This window comes from Bos indicus x Bos taurus, chromosome 8 (genome assembly GCF_003369695.1).
Source record: "Bos indicus x Bos taurus breed Angus x Brahman F1 hybrid chromosome 8, Bos_hybrid_MaternalHap_v2.0, whole genome shotgun sequence".
NCBI lineage: Eukaryota > Metazoa > Chordata > Mammalia > Artiodactyla > Bovidae > Bos > Bos indicus x Bos taurus.
The window spans coordinates 53,277,541-53,297,654 of NC_040083.1; the positions used below are offsets into that span (position 1 = coordinate 53,277,541).

General features: G+C 41.1%; 1 protein-coding gene across 1 annotated transcript in view; it reads right to left on the minus strand.

Moving 5' to 3' along the window:
* GNA14 (G protein subunit alpha 14) overlaps positions 1-20,114 on the minus strand; it is a 199,282-nt gene that overhangs the window by 36,183 nt on the left and 142,985 nt on the right. The window lies entirely within an intron of this gene.

Sequence of the window (20,114 nt, forward strand, 5' to 3'; positions counted from 1 at the left end):
ATGGATGTGGGCGTGCTATGCTCAGTGGTGTCTGACTCTTTGTGACCCCAGGCCATCAAGGAAGCCCCACCGATATCAAAAGCAACTAGAAACATCTCAAAAACAGTTATTTGGTTTCCATTTCAGGAGGGGTGCTAGTAGAATAATGCCCGATTCAACAGGCCGAGATCCCATGAGCCCTGAGCAACGCCAGGACATCTCAGTAGCTCGGAGCATCTTGGAAGCCGGACAGAACCAGTCTAAGTAAACAGCTAAAATTCAGGAGAAACGCTGGAGTCGTTCTGGCTTCATATGAGTGAAAGCTTCATATGCAGTGAAAGCGCATATGAAAGCGCTTTCCTCTCTTTTATACAACTGCTTTTTATATCAGCAAGAAGAAAGAAAAAGAAATGTGTAATTATATTGTCTTTTCTCATTACCTACGCAATAACCTTTACTGAAACTCTTCTTTTCCCTGTGGATTTGAATTACTGATGCCCCTACCTTTCCAGCTGAAAGAACCTCCTTTAGTATTTAAGGAAGGCCTGCTAATCATGAATTTTCTGTTTTGTTTTTCCTTTCGAAATCTGGGAATGTCTCTCTCTTTTTTCCCCGCTGCATTGCACCACGTGGGATCTTAGTTCCCTGACTAGGGATTGAACCTGTGCCCCCTGCACTGGAACTGTACAGTCTTAACCATTGGACAGCCAGGAAAGTCCATCTCTTTCATGTTTTAAAAAAATTTTAACCAGATATAATTCACATGCCATACAATTCATCCACTGAAAATCTGCAATTCAGGGTTTTTTTTGAATAGTCAAGGAGCTGTGCAACCATCATCATAACCAATTTTAGAACATTTTTATCACCTTTAAAAAGAAACCCTACATTCCCCAAAAGATACATTGAAGTATGAACCCCAGTAACATGTGAATGTGACCTTATTTGGTTATGTCTATAGATGTAATCAAGTTAAGATGAGACCATTAGGGTGGGCCCTAATAAATCTGATTAGTATCCTTATAAGAAGAGGGGAATATGGAGACTGACATACACAGAGAGGAGAATGCATGGGAAGCCAGACACAGAGGGAAGATGGGGACAGAATCTGGAGCTCCGCAGCCACAGTGAAGGAGGGCCTGGGGCCCCCGGATACAGAAAATCAAAGAAGGACCTTCTTCTAGAGTCTGTGGAGAAAACGTGGCCCTACCAACACCTTGATGTTGGACTTCTAGCCTCCAGAACTGTGAGAGAATAAATTTCTCTTGCTTTAAACTATCCAGTTTGTCGGTATTTTTTTGTTACACTAGCCATAGGAAGCTAATACACACTCATTCTCCATTCCCTCCGGAATTTCCCAAGCGAGGCAACCAACTATGGATTTGTCTATTCTGGAAATTTTGTAGAAGTGGAATCATACAATATGTGGCCTTTGTGACTGACTTCTTTCACTTAGCATCGTGTTTTCAAGGCTCACCCACACTGCAGCATGCTTCAGGATGTCCTCTCTTTTTACCGCCTCACACTACTCCATTGTAGGACTATATCACATAGATCCTCTTAACATGTGATGGCCATTTGGATTTTGTACCCCTTCTGGCTGTTTATGAATCACGTTGCTCTTAGCATTCATGTACAATGTTTTGTGTGGCCTGTGCCTTCACTACTCTTGTGTAAAGACCTAGGGGTTTACCTTTTTGAGGAACTGTCAAACTGTTTTCCAAAGCAGCTGCTCCAGTTTTTAAATTCCCACCAACAATGTTGACAATTGCCATCATTTCTGGATGGTAGCTTTTAGGTTGACAGTTTTTTTTCCTTTGAGCACTATGCATGCACAATAGCCTTCCAGACCCTTGAAAGTGAAGTGAAGTTCGCTCAGTCGTGTCCAACTCTTTGCGACCCCATGGACTATACAGTCCATGGAATTCTCCAGGCCAGAATACTGACGTGGGTAGCCTTTCCCTGCTCCAGAGAATCTTCCCAACCCAGGGATCAAACCCGGGTCTCCCACATTGCAGGCAGATTCTTTACCAGCTGAGCCACCAGGGAAGCCCAAGAATACTGGAGTGGGTAGCCTGTCCCTTCTCCGGTGGACCTTCCTGACCTAGGCATTGAGCTATGGTCTCCTATTTGCAGGTGGATTCTTTACCAACCAAGCTACAACAGAAGCCCTCTAGACTCCTTGGGGTGGTATAATCTCAGGAGGGTTTCTTAGCTGGCTGTCTCTTTTCAACCTGCCACTTTTCTTACTGCTCTACTATCGCTGAGCTATCAGCAACTCTTTAACTGCTCACCACCAAGACTTCTATTGTTTCTGGCAATGACCTTCGGCATGGATTTCTCTTCTCTATTCCAAGTAACGACCACCCTCTTTGGAGGAAATGTCATTTTCACGTCCTGCCTCTCCTTTGGGATAGAACCCTGTACCAGATTTAGGGGGAGGGACAATAATTCACTTCTCCTGGAGCAAAACCTCTGCTCTACTTGGGAACTGATAATCTTTGGTCTTCTTTTCTTAGCCCATCTGACATGGAAAGTCCACCCTACAAGTAGGCCTGGGAGGGGATGGTTGAGGCCCCAGTGTCTTCAGCCTTTTATTCCTGGGACAGAGCCCCCGCCACATGAGTAAGAGAAGTGGAGAAAGGGAGCCCAGATCTCTCATTCATACTTGTCAGAGACAGCACCTCCACACACAGGACTGGAGAGGATACAGTCAGTCTGACCCTCCCAGAGCAAAACCACCAACCTGAGCTAGGAGCTGGGGGTGCAGGGTGGGCAGCGGGGAGACCAGGAGCTGCGTCTTGCATCTTCTCAGCCACTCTCTCTTGGAACGGAGCTTTCATCACATGGAGCAAGGAGAAGAGGTGAGAACAGGCCATGGTTCCAATTCTACCAACTCTCAATAGTTACTAAGATATTTTCTTGAAAAAAATATTTCTGTATTTGCTGGATGCTTTGGGGACAATTTCCACAGACTTTCAATAGTTGTTACAATTTTCACCAATTCAGTGGTTTTATTGGAGAAAGGGTCTACCAAGCTCCTCACACCACCATCCTGAAGGTCTGAAATCCTTTTCACCACCATCTAGCACATCCTCCAAGGTCTGAAGTGACTATTCTGTCTTTGTTCCATGTTAGCTATGTGGGGTAAACAGTCCCAGTCTTCAGAAATATTTCAAGTACTTTTCTCTTTCCAGGAACATGGAATGATTATCTTTTCCTGCCTGCCTTGAAGTTGGGTGTGACCTTGCAATCTCTGGCCAAAGACATGTGAGACTTTCGTCACTTCCAAAAAGAATCATTTGCTTGGAATTAATTGCTTAATTGCTGCTATGTTTCTCTATTTTCTCTCTTCTGTTGTAACACACCTTGGAGTAATGGAATCATAAGATGGGGAAGCCTCTGTTATCCTGGGTCCTGAGTGAGGATCATGTGAAGCAGAGCCTTCACCTCGCTGCTTGGACATGTGATATAAGCAAAAAAAAAAAAATTGTAGATATTCTAAGCCACTGAGATTTGGGAACTGTTTGCTGCTCACCACATCCTAGCCTATCCTGATTGACAGGAATACTTTCTTTTTAAAACTTCAATCACATGCAGTATATTTTTTTCTGAATTTCAGAAGATCCTGGTTAGTGTTAATTTAATCCATTGGTACGTGTATGGAATCCAAGCTTCTTAGCAAGTCCACAAGGTCTGTGCCCTGGTCATCTACTGGTCTCCACTCCTTTGAGGATGCATTAGCTCCCCTTTCCTCTCTTGCTGTGTATAATTGCATGAGACCCCCACACTCATACTAGCCATCTGTCCACTTCCCGCTTCCTTCACATGGTACCACCATCCACCGTCCTAGACTCAGCCTTTTTCTAGGCCTGGGATGGCTGGGAAGGAAGGATGGAGTGGAGAGAGAGAATAAATAAGAGCCTGCATTCACATGTAAATTGTTATGAAAGTGAGAAGGCTCAGAGACAGTCTTAAGACAAACTGTGTTTTTAGAAGGAACTTCCCAAATTATTTACAAGCATGTGTTAAAGTTTTATTTCAAACACTCTGAAAAGATTGACAGTAAGAAAAAAAATAGTATGATCAAAGATTATTAGTCAGTCAGTTGGGTGGACAAACGCTAACTTCCCAATTCTTAATCATTTAAGAGTATCAGAGAATTGTTCAAGCATTTAATCAGGAATGCAAATTACTTCCCAGAAGGAGGTTGAAAATTACATCATGCAGAAAGTTCTATTGCAGACCTGTTTTGGACAATTTTTCTTTCGCAGGAGGCTTACAGGCAAGAGGCAATATTGCTCAGAGGCAATCTTGGCTTGATTAGTTGTTTCACTCATCAATTTCCTTTTTAGAATTATAAGGCATTCCTGTATTTTGTTTTCATGTATTCAAACATTTATTGAATACCAAGCAGATGACTAGATGTTGATGTTATAAAGATAAAAAAAAGTCTTTGCTCTGCAAAGAGTTCTCAGCCTTTGGAAGGAGACAGACATGTATGTACACACAGCATTGTGTAAAAAACCCCAAAGCTATGTTCAGGGGGCTCCAGGTATATACATCATATAAGATATATGTCCACAAAAAAACCTGCTGATGAATGTTCACTACAGCATTTTCCATAATAGCCAAAAAGTAGAAACAGCTCAAATACCCTTCAGTTGAAAAATTCATAAACAAAATGTTATATATCCATACAACAGAAACATGAATGAATCTTGAAAGCATTATGCTAAATGAACAAAGCTAGTCACTAAAGGTCACATACTGTATGATTCTATCTCTGTGAAATGTCTCAATAGGCAAATCTATGAAGAGAAAAAGGTTAGTTGTTGTTTAGGACTGGGCAGTGATGAGGGGAATGGCAAGGGGCAGAGTGGGGAGTGAAGCAAAAGTCACTCAGTCATGTCTGACTCTTTGCGACCCCATGGATGATACAGTCCAGGGAATTCTCCAGGCCAGAATATTGGAGTGGGAGTCTTTCCCTTCTCCAGGGGATCTTCCCAACCCAGGGATCGAACCCAGGTCCCCCTCATTGCAGGTGGACTCTTTACCAGCTGAGCCACAAGGGAAGTTCTCTGGGAATACGGTTTCTTTTATGGAAGGCAAAAAAATTCTAAAAAACATTTAATCATACACTAAAACGTATAATTTAGATGGTGATTTGTTTAGTATGTAAAATATACCTCAATAAAGGTGTAAAATTTTTAAACAGTAATTTAGAAAGAAGAGCTAGAAGAGAGAAGATACAGACATCTGGAATTCAGGACCATAGGAAAGATATTTGAAGCAATAACTAAGACTGCTTAATGGTGAAGATACCTTAGTTACTTATGTATGTTACTCCTCCCTTCAGGTGTTCAGATCTAAATTCAAGGCATTGGCACCCCAATGTTCATAGCAGCACTATTTATAAAAACCAAGATATGGAAGCAACCTAACTTCCATCAACAGATGAATGCATAAAGAGGATGTAGTGTCACAATATTGTAATTAGCCTCCAATTAAAATAAATTAATTTAAAAAAATAATCTCAAAAAAAAGAGGATGTAGTGCCTATATATCCAATGGAACACTACTCAGCCATAAAAGAGAATGAAATAATGCCATTTGCAGAACATGGATGGACCTAGAGATTATCATACTAAGTGAAAAAAGTCAAACAAAGAGAGACAAATACTGTGTGATATCACTTATATGTGGAATCTTGAAAAGTACAACACACTAGTGACTATAACAAAAATAAGCAGACTTACAGAGAACAAACCAGCGGTCACCAGTGGGGAGGGAAAGGCTAATACAGGGAGAGGGAGTTAAGAGGTACAAACTGTCAGGCATAAAATAAGCTACAAAGATAAACTGCGTAACACGGGAATATGGCCAGTATGTTATAATAACTATAAACGGAACATAACCTTTAAAAACTGTAAATCACCATATTGTACACCTGTAACTTCTATAATGTGTGTGTGTGTGTTAGTTGCTCAGTTATGTCCAATTCTTTGCAACTCCATGGACCATAGCCTGCCAGGCTCCTTCGCCCATGGAATTCTCCAGGCAAGACTACTATAATATCATGCAGCAACTATACTTCAATAAAAGAAACTTTTAAAAAAATAAAATGGACCAATTTACTTTCAGGTAATTAATTACGGCAAGGGTCAACAATTCCTCTACCCCACTATAGGCATACCTCCTTTTATGATGCTCTGCCTTATTGTGCCTCACAGATAATGCCTTTTAAATAAAGTGATGCTTTATGGCAATTCTGTAACAAGCAAGTCCGTTGGTGCCATTTTTCCGACTGTTTGCTTACTTTGTGTCTCCGTGTCACATTTGATAATTCTTGCAATATTTCAAACCTTTCATTATCAATATATTTGTTATATTGATCTGTGATCAGTGATCCAACTTGGTGTTACTATTGTAACTGTTTTGGGGTGCTGCAAACTGCACCCACATTAAACAATAAACTTAATTGACAGGGGCTGTGTGTGTTCTCACTGCTCCACTGACCAGCCGTTCCACAGTCTCTTTTCCTCTCCTTCAGTTTAGTTCAGTTCAGTTGCTCAGTCATGTCCAACTCTTTGCGATCCCATGAATAGCAGCACGCCAGGCCTCCCTATCCATCACCAACTCCCGGAGTTCACTCAGACTCACGTCTATCGAGTCAGTGATGCCATCCAGCCATCTCAGCCTCTGTCATCCCCTTCTCTTCCTGCCCCCAATCCCTCCCAGCATCAGAGTCTTTTCCAATGAGTCAACTCTTCACGTGAGGTGGCTAAAGTACCGGAGTTTTAGCTTTAGCATCAGTCCTTCCAATGAACACCCAGGACTGATCTCATTTAGGATGGACTGGTGGGATCTCCTTGCAGTCCAAGGGACTCTCAAGAGTCTTCTCCAACACCACAGTTCCAAAGCATCAATTCTTCGGTGCTCAGCCTTCTTCACAGTCCAACTCTCACATCCACACATGACTACCGGAAAAACCATAGCCTTACGCCCTTCTATTCCCTGAGACACAACAATACTAAAATTAGGCCAATTAATAACCCTACAATGGCCTTCAAGTGTGCAAGTGAAAGAGTACACATCTTTTACTTCAAATTAAAAGCTAGAAATGATGAAGCTCAGTGAGGAAGGCAGGTCAAAACCTGAGGCAGGCCAAGAGCTAGACCTCTTGCACCAAACACTTAGCCAAGTTGTGAAAGAAAGAAAACGTACTTGAAGGAAAGATAAGTTGTGTACTGCAACTAAGACTCAGCGCAGCCAAATAAATTAAAAAAAAAATTGTCACAGCCACCCCAACCTTCAGCAAACACCACCCTGATTAGTCAGCAGCTATCAACATCAGGCAACACCCTCCACCAGCAAAAAAGATGACTAAAGCATCAGATGATGGTTAGCATTTTTTGGAAAGACAGTATTTTTATATTAAGGTATGGCTTTTAGACATAATACTATTGCACACTTAAGAATACAGTGCAAAAATAGCTTTTATATGCACTGGGAAACCCCCAAATTTGTATGACTCACTTTATTGTGATATCCGCTGTATTGCAGTGGTCTAGAACAAAAACGGCAGTGTCTCTGAGGGATACCTGTAGTTCTCAAGGTGTGCTTTGTACTGGCAGCATCTGCATCATCTGAGAACTTGTCAGAAAACCAAATTTTTCTGCCCCACCCCAATCTATGGAGTCAAAACCTCTGAAGGTAGGATCCAGCTATGTATATAATAAGTGCTCCAGGTGATTCTGAAGCACACCCACGTTTGAGAAGTGTTTCAGTTCTTCTAAAAGGTAGGAGTGCCATTGCCTGAGAGTTGTCTGTGTTGATGACACACAGAAGCAAGAGTGAGACAATTGACCTGCTTTGCTTGCCATCACTGTAGTGATGGGAAGTCATACTATAATCATGAAAAAAACAAAATAAGAAAAGGGTTTGACCTGGATGATGAAGTATTGCTATAAACCCTCCTCTTCAGTGTAGCTTTACAAGGGAATTTGCTTACCTGATAATCACCCGTACCTGTAGTCAGGTTGGTTTTTATAAAGATAAGCAGAAACATAATGCTTTTATTAAGAAAATTTTGGTCACTGGACTCAAAATTTGAAAAGGCTTATTACATTGATGACAGTTCTTGCAACATTAAAGCAAATGAAAATAGCCATACTTTAGTATTTATTTGCATAATCTCAAACATATTCTGGGGCTGAAGATCCTAGCAGTAGCTCTGAATCTTCAGTAACAGAGGGGACAGAGTGGAGGATCCTGGCCTTGGGGGTAGTGAATAGTCTGAGTCCAATGACAGGGCTGAGAATTGAATACGGGAACTTACTTCCCTCTCTGCCACCTCTTTCTCTGACCCCCAGCACTCTTCCTCATTTTTTCCCTAGCACCCTCCCCAGGGCAGGATCAGGTGGAGATAAGAGAATTTGGGGTACACAGTTAAAGGGGACATGGCATGCTCTCTTGGGTCCCTACACAGCTCCCACGCCCTAGGGTCACGTGGCTTCCCTTGTCCCCTAGAGGCACCGGGAGAAGAGAGCCGCACGGGGACCTGGAAGCCACTCAGCATGCTGGACAGGAGACTCTAGGGAACCGGGTACCCAGAGATGATCTAGAAGCAGGGTACCAGCTGTAGGTGGGCATGATCCTTCTGCCTCTTTAAACCCTTGCAGGAGCAGGCCCAAGTGGAGCCCTCCAGCTTGAGTCTTTGAGAATTTACACTGGTTTGGTAGAAACGCACATGACAAAGAAAATAGATGCTTCACACCTTAGAAGTAATTTGGGAAATAGGAATTCAAACAGTAGTATAGCTTGGAAGGGTTTAAACAGGGGAGAGATGTGGTCAAAATGCTTTAGAAATGAAATAATCTGATCCTACATGTAGCATCCAACTTACTGGGGAAATGATTTCGATTTTAGATTTTCTAACATACTGAAATGGCTAAATTATACCAACCAAAATATCTGTTTTGGTACTTTCAAATTGCAGAAGAAAACAAGGATACCGAAAACCAGCATTGCCATCTCTAGTGAAAGGAGGGAGTCTCTTGGAGAGTAGAAAACACACCCTTCACCTCTGGTGGCCACAGAGCTCAGCATGGCAGCTGGCTCATCCTTGCCTTTCACATGAACAAAATCAGAAGAACAGTTCACACACACAACAGGGAAGTTCACACACAAAGAAATGGGGCTTGGACTCAACAGAGACTCAATTGAGATCAAAGAAGAATTTTCTAAGGTCCTTGGGTTGCTACACAGTGAATAGGCTGCCTTAGAGAAGTTAAAAAAAAAAAAAAAAAAAACTCCTTTTCCCCCCCAAAACACTGAAATGTGGCAGGAGCAACTAATTACTCAAGAACAAATTCTTGTCACCCGCCATAGTACAGAGTCGTCAGGAGGAAACTTCTTAATTAGTTAGCCTCTGTGCCACAGCGATTGGAGACAGCATGTTCAAGATGGCAGAAGCACAATAAGAATGTAGCCTGGATCCTGAGTCACCTCTTGCTGGAAAGTTGCCTGACAGAGTACATGAATATTGTATAAATAAGACATAAACTTCTGTTGTGTCCAGACACTAAGATTTGAGACTCTTTTGTTATAGCAGCTAATATTACTTTCCTTGATGATACAGCAAATATGGCCAACAGGTTTTGACAAAGTAGGCACAAAGGTATCTACTTTATTCTCTACAATTTGCTACCTACTTAGAATATTTCATAGTAAATAAGAAACCAGGATGCTCCATACCTTTAGAAACTATGAGAAATCCACTACAGGTCACAGTTTGGGAAAAAGAAGCAAATGGGAAGGAGAAAGTATACACAAGGGATTTCAACTATATTTAATGCTTTATTTCTTTAAAAACAAGTTGTTCTGAGATAACTTAGCCGGATACAAAAGAAAGGCTGCTTGTTCCACTAAACAACGATAAATCATATTTCTTAATTAGTCAGCTTTCTCCCCAGGGAGAATAATGTTTCATGGAAGGGATGGAGAAAGTTTATGATACTAAGATGACCTTGGACTTGCTCTACACAACTGGACCCAAGGCAATCAGGAGTGATGTCCATGACACCGTGTGTATTGGCGAGTACTGGGGGGGGGGGGGGGTTGTGGCATATCTACACTGCTGTTGGAATCTTTGATTGTACCCTCTGAAGATGAACAAATAAGGAAGGAATTTACTGTTTTTCCTTCCTTTGGCAAACAATGACATTTCACATCATGATAGTGGAAAAATACTCTTTTTGAAACAGTTGACTTTTAGCAAACTTATGTCATCTGCCCGCATAGTCAAAGTATGAACAATGGCTGGGTTACTTTCCCCTTGATCGATTTATCTAAAGCCACAGGTATAAGAGTCAAGTCCTCACAGGTTCTTTAACTACTTTTTACTATGTCCCTTCAAGAAGAGCTTTGTCCCAGAATGCCCTGCTTATTTAAAGCTCAGATCCACAATTATTTAAGATGTACAAACTCCTGAGATGTTCCCAAGCACCCCCGGAATAGGAGTGGCTGAGACAAGGGTAAGGGGTCTCCCCTGGGAGAGGGATCAACAACACGAAAACCCACATGAGTTCCTGTGACCTCACTGCTGGTGCTGGGAGGGTGTGCCTGGGTCCATTTTCCTTCCATGATTTCACTTTTGATAGTGACAAACATTCAGCTGCAGTGATCCATTCAAGGAAATAAAACTACCGAAGCTAAAACTACCGAACAACTGGCTTCCACCTCTGGCATCAGAGGCTTGTTTTTCCATTTAGCAAACTGATGGAGAACCCTGTAAGCAATGCTGCAGGAGTACAGAGCAGACAGCGCAGTAGCAAAGGTGCAACCTGAATCTGCCCCCAAAAAAGGCACTAATTTGTATGGCAGGTTCCTGGGCACGTTCTTTCAGCCACGGAGTAGAATCAGAGCTGTTTTCATGGAGGAAGTGACATTTGAACCAGACCTTAGAGAAACAATCAATCTGTTCAGGAAAGGTCAAGGTTATTGAAAATCAGTAAAGTGCTTACTGTGGGTTGGGATTTATCTCCATTTTATGCCCCAATCATGGTATGCTTTGTGTTTTTAATGGAATATTTCAAGCAAACAGAAAGGTACAAAGAGTAATACAACAAATGTTATTGTATCTGCTTTCCTGCTTTGTCAAATCATAACATTGTTTGGTATTTGCTTTAGGTCTTAATATCACATAGAAGCTTCCTAGGTAGCCTTCTACTTTGTATTCTCTTTCTCTCCAGAGATACAACACTCATTTCTCTAATTTGGATTTTGTATCCTCTGCTTCTTATTTCCTCTCCAAGACAGATGCCTTTCATGGACTCTTTGAATGAGGCTGGCTTGAAGGCTCAAGCACTCTGGCTTTGTCTCAAACTCCAACTCTTTTCAGAAGATCATGTGAGGCTTAAAACCTAAGAGGGTGAGGGAAAAAAAGACCCGGATCTGATGTGCCCTTTGGCTCCTTGCTTGTCCAGAAGCTAACTGGGGCCTGATGTAGATACTAGAAATCACACCTCTAAGGAGACAAAGACCACACTAGACTAACAGTCAGAAATCCTGATTTCAAACTGGAGTTCCTCCAGCTCCTAGCAATGTGACCATGAGCAGGACACTTAACCTCTCTGAGCCCATTTATTTACCTTTAAAACAAATATACCACATGCCCGAGCTGCAAGCCTCCTGGGGCTGAGTCTGTGTACCTGTGGTGTGCTTCCTTGGCACCTTGTACAAAGTCGGACATGACTGAGTGACTAACACTTGGCACCTCGTACAGCAGAAGCCCTGCTGTATATTTCACAACTATGTACTGTGCTTTTTCATTTTGGGGTTTTTTTGTGGGTATGAAATGGTGTCTTTGTATTTTTTAAAATTGAACTATAATTGATTAGCAATATTGTGTTAGTTTCAGGTATACAACAAAATGATTCAGAATATGTGTGCATGCAAAGTTGCTTCAGTTGCATCTGACTCTTTGAGATCCCATGGACTACTGTAGCCTGCCAGGGTCCTCTGACCATGGGATTCTCCAGGCAAGAATACGGGAGTGGGTCGCCACGCCCTTCTCCAGGAGATCTTCCCAACCCAGGGATCGAACATGCATCTCTTATGTCTCCTGCACTGGCAGGTGGGTTCTTTACCACTAGCACCACCTGGGAAGCCCATTCAGATATATATATGTGTGTGTGTGTGTATGTGTGTGTATATATATGCACATTCTTTTTCAGATTCTTTTTTCATGATAGATTATTATAAGATACTGAATATAGTTCCTGGTATTATACAGTAAATCCTTGTTGGTTATCAGTTTTATATATAGTAGTATATATCTGTTAATTTTATACTCCTAATTTATCCCTCTCCCCTTTCCCTTTTATAAACATGTTTGTTTTCTACATCTATAATACAACAGCTGAGATTACTAGTTCGTGGCTCTGAGGGAATGCCACAGCATCAGTGAGTCTTGATATTGATCTCAGAGCCTTGGGATCTCCCCCAGACTGACGTGGCATGAGCTCGGCTTTGCCCCAGCATAGTGACCAATGCTGGAGACACTGATGGGTTTGTCTAGTTCTCTTGGCTTTGCATGGTATACCTCCTAGGATCACGTGTTGAAGGACAGACCACAGGCCATGAGTGGATCTGTCCTTTCACTCCTTCGCCTCCACCCTCATCCCCATTCTATCAAACTTCCTGGAATAAGTGTCCAGGACACTGGATAAGACATACAAGAACCCAGAAAGTGGCAGAGAAATGTTTACAGCTGGGAGGAATTATATGAGCAGGATTTTCTGGCACCTTGGCCTGAAGTGAGAAGGTAAATGTCAAGCGTATTCTAGATTCAGTTCAGTTCAGTTGCTCAGTCATGTCTGACTCTCTGTGACCCCATGAATAGCAGCATGCCAGGCCTCCCTGTCCATCACCAGCTCCCAGAGACTACCCAAACCCATGTCCATTGAGTCGGTGATATCATCCAACCATCTCATCCTCTGTCGTCCCCTTCTCCTCCTGCCCTCAATCTTTCCCAGCATCAGAGTCTTTTCAGATGAGTCAGCTCTTCACATCAGGTGGCCAAAGTACTGGAGTTTCAGCTTCAACATCAGTCCTTCCAATGAACACCCAGGACTGATCTCCTTTAGAATGGACTGGTTGGATCTCCTTGCAGTCCAAGGAACTCTCAAGAGTCTTCTCCAACACCACAGTTCAAAAGCATCACTTCTTCGGTGCTCAGCTTTTTTTTTTTCATCTTTCATTTTTTATTTTTTTAAAAATTTATTTATTTTAATTGGAGGCTAATTTCTTTACAATATTGTATTGGTTTTGCCATACATTGACATGAATCCACCATAGGTATATATGTATTCCCCATCCTGAACCCCTCCCACCTCCCTCCCCATCCCATCCCTCTGGGTCATCCCAGTGCACCAGCTGCGAGCACCCTCTATCATGCATCAAACCTGGACTGGTGATTCGTTTCACATACGATAATATACATGTTTCAATGCCATTCTCCCAAATTATCCCACCCTCACCCTCTCCTACAGAGTCTAAAAGACCGTTCTATACATCTGTGTCTCTTTTGCTGTCTCGCATACAGGGTTATCATTAACATCTTTCTAAATTCCATATATACGCATTAGTATACTGTATTGCTGTTTTTCTTTCTGGCTTACTTCACTCTGTATAATAGGCTCCAGTTCCATCCACCTCATTAGAATTGATTCAAATGTATTCTTTTTAATGGCTGAATAATACTCCATTGTGTATATGTACCACAGCTTTCTTATCCATTCTTCTGCTGATAGACATCTAGGTTGCTTCCATGTCCTGGCTATTATAAACAGTGCTGCGATGAACATTGGGGTATACATGTCTCTTTCAATTCTGGTTTCCTCGATGTGTTTGCCCAGCAGTGGGATTGCTGGGTCATATGGCAGTTCTATTTCCAGTTTTTTAAGGAATCTCCACACTCTACTATGTTCGCCATAGTGGCTATACTAGTTTGCATTCCCACCAACAGTGTAAGAGGGTTCCCTTTTCTCCACACCCTCTCCAGCATTTACTGCTTGTAGACTTTTGGATAGCAGCCATTCTGACTGGAGTGAAATGATACCTCATTGTGGTTTTGATTTGCATTTCTCTGATAATGAGTGCTGTTGAACATCTTTTCATGTGTTTGTTAGCCATCTGTATGTCTTCTTTGGAGAAATGTCTATTTAGTTCTTTGGCCCATTTTTTGATTGGGTCGTTTATTTTTCTGGAATTGAGCTGCAGGAGTTGCTTGTGTAATTTTGAGATTAATTCTTTATCAGTTTCTTCATTTGCTATTATTTTCTCCCATTCTGAAGGCTGTCTTTTCACCTTGCTTATAGTTTCTTTTGTTGTGCAGAAGCTTTTAATTTTAATTAAGTCCCATTTGTTTATTTTTGCTTTTATTTCCAATATTCTGGTAGGTGGGTCATAGAAGATCCTGCTGTGATTTATGTCAGAGAGTGTTTTACCTATGTTCTCCTCTAGGAGTTTTTAGTTTCGGTCTTACGTTTAGATCTTTAATCCATTTTGAGTTTATTTTTGTGTATGGTGTTAGAAAGTGTTCTAGTTTCATTCTTCTACAAGTGGTTGACTAGTTTTCCCAGCACCACTTGTTAAAGAGATTGTCTTTTCTCCATTGTATATTCTTGCCTCCTTTGTCAAAGATAAGGTGTCCATATGTGTGTGGATTTATCTCTGGGCTTTCTATTTTGTTCCACTGATCTATATTTCTGTCTTTGTACCAGTACCATACTGTCCTGATGACTGTGGCTTTGTAGTAGAGCCTGAAGTCAGGCAGGTTGATTCCTCCAGTTCCATTCTTCTTTCTAACAATTGCTTTGGCTATTTGAGGTTTTTTGTATTTCCATACAAATTGTGAAATTATTTGTTCTAATTCTGTGAAAAATACTGTTGGTAGCTTGATAGGGATTGCATTGAATCTATAGATTGCTTTGGGTAGCATACTCATTTTCACTATATTGATTCTTCCAATCCATGAACATGGTATATTTCTCCATCTATTAGTATCCTCTTTGATTTCTTTCACCAGTGTTTTATAGTTTTCTATATATAGGTCTTTTGTTTCTTTCAGTTTAGTTGCTCAGTCGTGTCCGACTCTTTGCGACCCCATGAATCGCAGCACACCAGGCCTCCCTGTCCCTCACCAACTCCCAGAGTACACTCAGACTCACGTCCATCGAGTCAGTGATGCCATCCAGCCATCTCATCCTCTGTTGTCCCCTTTTCCTCCTGCCCCCAATCCCTCCTAGCATCAGAGTCTTTTCCAATGAGTCAACTCTTCACATGAGGTGGTCAAAGTACTGGAGTTTCAGCTTTAGCATCATTCCTTCCAAAGAAATCCCAGGGCTGATCTCCTTTAGAATGGACTGGTTGGATCTCCTTGCAGTCCAAGGGACTCTCAAGAGTCTTCTCCAACACCACAGTTCAAAAGCATCAATTCTTCGGTGCTCAGCCTTCTTCACAGTCCAACTCTCACATCCATACGTGACCACAGGAAAAACCATAGCCTTGACTAGACACACCTTTGTTGGCAAAGTAATGTCTCTGCTTTTGAATATGCTATCTAGGTTGGTCATAACTTTCCTTCCAAGGAGTAAGCGTTTTTTAATTTCATGGCTGCAGTCACCATCTGCAGTGATTTTGGAGCCCCAAAAAATAAAGTCTGACACTGTTTCCACTGTTTCCCCATCTATTTCCCATGAAGTGATGGAACCAGATTTGTTTCTTTAGGTAGATATATTCCTAAGTATTTTATTTTTTTCATTGCAATGGTGAATGGAATTGTTTCCTTAATTTCTCTTTCTGTTTTCTCAGCTTTCTTTATAGTCCAACTCTCACATCCATACATGACCACTGGAAAAACCATAGCCTTGACTAGATAGACCTTTGTTGGCAAAGTAATGTCTCTGCTTTTTAATATGCTGTCTAGGTTGGTCATAACTTTCCTTCCAAGGAGTAAGCGTCTTTTGATTTCATGGCTGCAGTCACCATCTGCAGTGATTTTGGAGCCCAGAAAAATACAGTCAGCCACTGTTTCCACTGTTTCCCCATCTATTTGCCATGAATATTCTAGATTGGAAAGAGTAATAAGCAAAATGCTACTATGTGGGGAATTCCACAAACATACAGGAAATATAAGATGGTATTAAGGAAAGGATATGTAACTTAGCCATGTGTTTACCTCCAAGTCTTTAGCCTTCACACTTCAAGCACTGTCATCAGACCACTGCTCTGTTAAATAATATTTGTATTGTTCCCTGATTTCAAAAGCTCATTCCATTTATCATAATTATAAAAAGTTCACTGTAAATTCTTGAATTATTAATTCCAGAAGAATAATTAAAGAAATATAAAAACATCACTACCACAAGAGATGTCCACTGTCAACATCTTGGTAAATCTCCTTCAGTATTTTATAATTTATACAAAACTTTTTCAAAACAAATTCATGACTACATTGCAGAGAACTGAATATTGTGTTTTTTTCCATTTAGACTGTGTAAATCTTATGTTATTAAGTAGACTGAAATTTTTTGAATGTTTTTACCGTAAAGCAAGAAACAGGCTTCCCTGATGGCTCAGCAATAAAGAATTTGCCTGCAAATACAGGAGATGCGGGAAACACAGGTTTGATCCCTGGGTCAGAAAGATCCCTTGGAGGAGGAAATGGCAACTGATACCAGTATTCTTGCCTGTGAAACCCCAAGGACAGAGGAGTCTGGCCAGCTATAGTCCATGGTGTTGCAAAAGCATTGTATACAACTGAGTGACAGAGACAGAAAGCAAGACGTGTGTACAAAAAGCTACATAACATTTATGTGCATTAAAAAAAATAATAAGGAAAATAAAATGAACATTCTGGAATATGATTTTTGCCAACTACATAGTATTTAATCCATGGATGTGTCATAATTTAATCTTTCTCTTATTAAATATTTAGAATCTAGGCTTTTTGTGCCAATCTCTGATTATTCCTTTAGGATAAATTTTGGGGAGTGAACCTACAGCGAGAAGAAGACTATATTACTATTTATATATTCAAACTTTTTATGTTGATATAATTGTGATTCATATGTGGTTATAAATAAAACAATACAGAGAGGTCTCAACACTAATATAGTCAAGATACAGAACATCTCCAATTATCATAAAGATCCCATATGTTGTTCTTTCATAGGCATAGCTTTCATCCTGGCTCCATTCCATTCTGATGACTACTAATATTTTTTCTTTTTCTGTAAGTATATTATTTTAAGAATATTACACAAGCAGAATCATATAGCATGTAATCTTTTAGGACTGGCTTTATTCACCCAGAACAGCAACAGTTCCTTCTTATTTATTGCAGAGTAGCATTCCATGGTATAGAGGCACCACAGTTTAACCATCCACCTTTGAGAAAGGCATCTGGGTTGTTTCCAGTTTGGAGCTACTGCAAATACAGTGGCTATGAACATTCGTGTACAGGCTTCTGTGTGAACACAGTTTTCATTTCTCTGGGATAAATGTCCAGGAGTGCAATTCGCAGGTCATATGGTCATACTAATTTGTTTAAGATAACTGCCAAACTCTTCTCTGGGGTGGCTGTACCATTTAACCTTCCCACCAGCAGTGTATGAGTGACCCAGTTTTTCCACCTTTCCCCCAGCATCTGGTGTTTTCACTACTTTTTATTTTAACCATTCTGATGAGACAGCTCATTGTGATTTTAATTTGCTTTTCCCTGATGGCTAATGATGTTGAACATCATTTCATGGGTTTGTCACCTATATATCTTCCTCAGTGAAATGTCTCCTTATGTCTTTTGTCTATTTTATAATTGGATTGCTTTTTTTTTAGTGCTGAGTTTTGAGAGGTGTTTTTTTTTTAATATATTCTAGTTCTAGTCTTTTATTGGATATAGGGTTTGAAAATATTTTCTCCCTGTTTTTAGGTTGTGTTTTCATTCTTTTAACATGATGTTAAAGTCTACTTTCTGTTATTCAGATTATATGTAATTTCCATTAGACTGTTTTCCTGTTCATGGCTTCTTCCTGTCTCATCCATGCTGCTATTAAGTTCATCACTGAGTATTTTGTTTTGGTTATTGTATTCTGTAGCTTTAATTTCCATTTGCTTCTTCTTTATATCTTTATTTTTGTTGTTAAATCTTTCTCTCTAGCATGTTTGTAATTGCTCATGTATTTTGACCTTGACTGCTTTAAATCTTATAATTATAATACTAACATCTCAGCCACCTTGCTGTTGACATATATTATCTTCTTCATTCAATCTGAGATCTTCCAAATATTTGGCATAATGAATGATTTTCAATTAATCTGAACATTTTGGATATTATATTTTGAGACTCTTAATTCTGTTTTACCTGGTTTACCCTGCTCCAGTAGTGGAGGAGGCCAGGGCTGCTTGATAATGCATGGTAAGGATGGGAATCCTGGCTCCTTCCTGACCTCTATGGACACTTCTCTGCTGGGAGAGGTAGGAGAGCCTCATTGCTGATCCCAGTGTGATCACCACCAACACCACCACTGGGAGGGGTGAACTTGTTATTCTTTGTATTAACCATGCCTTTCATTTTATGAAGCTTTGACATCAGGAGCCTTGCTGACCCAGGAGGAATGGCCCCTCCACAGCTAGGCAACCCCTAGAGAAAATAAATGACTTCCCTGTGAGAGTACCTTTCATATACAAACCAACCAATTCAGAGTCCAAACCTACAACCACCTCCTATATTGGGCTCTTATATGTTGTGACCCTGTTCCTCTGACCTATATACCCCAGAACCAGGTACTAGGTAACTCAGGATAACCCCTCAAGTCCAGTGAAAGTGTTAATCACTCAGTCGTGTCTGACTTTGTGATCTCATGGACTATAGTCCATCAGGCTCCTCTGGCCATGGAATTCTCCAGGTAAGAATACTGGAGTGGGTTACCATTCCCTTCTCCAGGGGATTTTCTTGATCCAGGGGTTGAACTTGGGTCTCCTACATTGCAGGCAGATTCTTTACTGTTTGAGCCACCAGGGAAGCCCAACAGTACAGAGCTTGCTGCAGTTATTCAAACTGGTCAATCTTAGGTCTATGTACCCTGCCTCATCCATTCTTCAGCATGGAAACCACAATAGAGTCTTGCCAAATTTTCTCCTGCTCCTTCTGCATCTGACACACCCCAGTGATTCCCTATGTGGCCCTGAGTGGTGTGCTGTGCCTCCTGTTTCGAGAGAACTGTCACGATCAACTTCTCCCTTCATGAGTCCTTTCTGAATCTTCATGTCTTGCCACATCTGGTTAAAATAAATCTTAGCTACCCTGAAAACACTGGTGAGCCATGATAAAAGTCTTGAACCTTCACTTGGCCTGATATGACATCAACCCAGTGGGAGAGGCAGGGCCCTTCGTTACCTCCCTAGGGAAAGTAAGTCCTAGCTCTCTCTGACACTGTTCCAGCAGAGGGGTTGAGGCGTGTTGTTACAGCCTGGTGATGGTAGATGTCTTGGTTCCCTTCTGACATTTTGCTGGCATGAGTGGGATGAACCAGGTTTTTGTGGTATTTGGCTGGAGTAGAGTGGTTATTGCTTAGAAGTTTTCTGTCTTGCAGGGCTGCCTTTTCCTGGTCTCTCAGCTAGAAAGAGTAGCCTTGCTGGGTGACTTTTCATCTGTGCCTGTTGTGTTGCAAAGTTACTGGCATCTTCAAACCCAAGTCTGGAATATAGGATGTAATACAGAAACTCAAGGAACTCTGCATTGTATTCCTTCTGGGGTCCTGAGGTCTCTGCCAGTCTTCCTTCTTCTCTCTACCTTTCAGAGTCTTCTTATGTTTGTTTTATATGTAACATTCAGGCCTTTCATTTGTACTTAATAGGACAAATAGGGAAAAGTATGTCTGTTCCAGTTTTCAGGAAGCAGAAGACTCCATTTCTTTATTTTTAAAAAAATTAGATTACAATCGGTTTACAATATTGTTAGTTTCTGCTGTACAACGAAGTGAATCAGCCATATGTATACATATATCCCCTCCCTCTTACACATCCCTCTCACCACCCCCTCTCATCCCTCTAGGTCATCACAGAGC